The 783-nt window shown below is 38.7% G+C and overlaps 1 pseudogene; it reads right to left on the reverse strand.

Annotated features, from left to right (window-relative positions):
* Positions 1 to 281: 281 nt before the first annotated feature.
* LOC103251969 lies at positions 282 to 776 on the reverse strand (annotated as a pseudogene).
* Positions 777 to 783: the final 7 nt, after the last annotated feature.

A 783-nucleotide genomic window follows, 5' to 3' on the forward strand; every position in this document is an offset into this window, starting at 1 on the left:
AGGGACTTGGACTTAAAAATATTAGTGATCTAGATTTTATCAGATCCATAAACAAAACAATTTTTTTTTTCAATCAGTATTTTTTATTATGGTTTTGTGGGGTACAGTTAAGGGTTAGGTGAACAAAACAATTTTTTTTTTCAATCAGTATTTTTTATTATGGTTTTGTGGGGTACAGTTAAGGGTTAGGTGAACAAAACAATTTTAAAAAGCAGTCATAATATAAAATAGCAACTCCCAGCAACATTTTTCAAGTTATCTTCTTCAGAAGTTGACTTACTTCAGTTTGCCACATTCTTGGAAGCCTCATCAAAATTCTCCACAAGATCTGGAACTTCATCCTCCACCCCCTCCCTCTCCCTCCTTCTTCCCCTCCCCCTCCCCAGTTGGAAGTGGTGCTTTTCCATCCACAGACTGTATGGGCAGAGCTTCAGCCAATCCCCTAGTCAGACTGCACCAAGCTGGTTTAAGATGCCGGATAGCATTTCTGTCAGCTGCTTTGTCTCAGCATGGCTTGTAATCATGGAAGTAATCACTACCAGAGGTGCCTAAACTTAGAGTTGTTAAAGTGGATAACTGTTCCTTGGTTTGTAATCATGTTCACCTCTTCAATACCAGAGATATTGTTTCCCCCTAATTTCTTTAAGGAGAATTGGAGTTTTTTTTAATCATCTGCTATAGCTGCTCTATGAACCACCATTTTCTGTAAGTAGTTCCTTTCCACCAGTGCACACTTGTGCCTGCAGTTTGCCAAGTTTTTCCTGCTTCATGATAGTTTCTTTT

This window comes from Carlito syrichta, unplaced genomic scaffold (genome assembly GCF_000164805.1).
Source record: "Carlito syrichta isolate Samal-C Ts95f unplaced genomic scaffold, Tarsius_syrichta-2.0.1 Scaffold61159, whole genome shotgun sequence".
In the NCBI taxonomy this organism is placed as follows: Eukaryota; Metazoa; Chordata; class Mammalia; order Primates; family Tarsiidae; genus Carlito; species Carlito syrichta.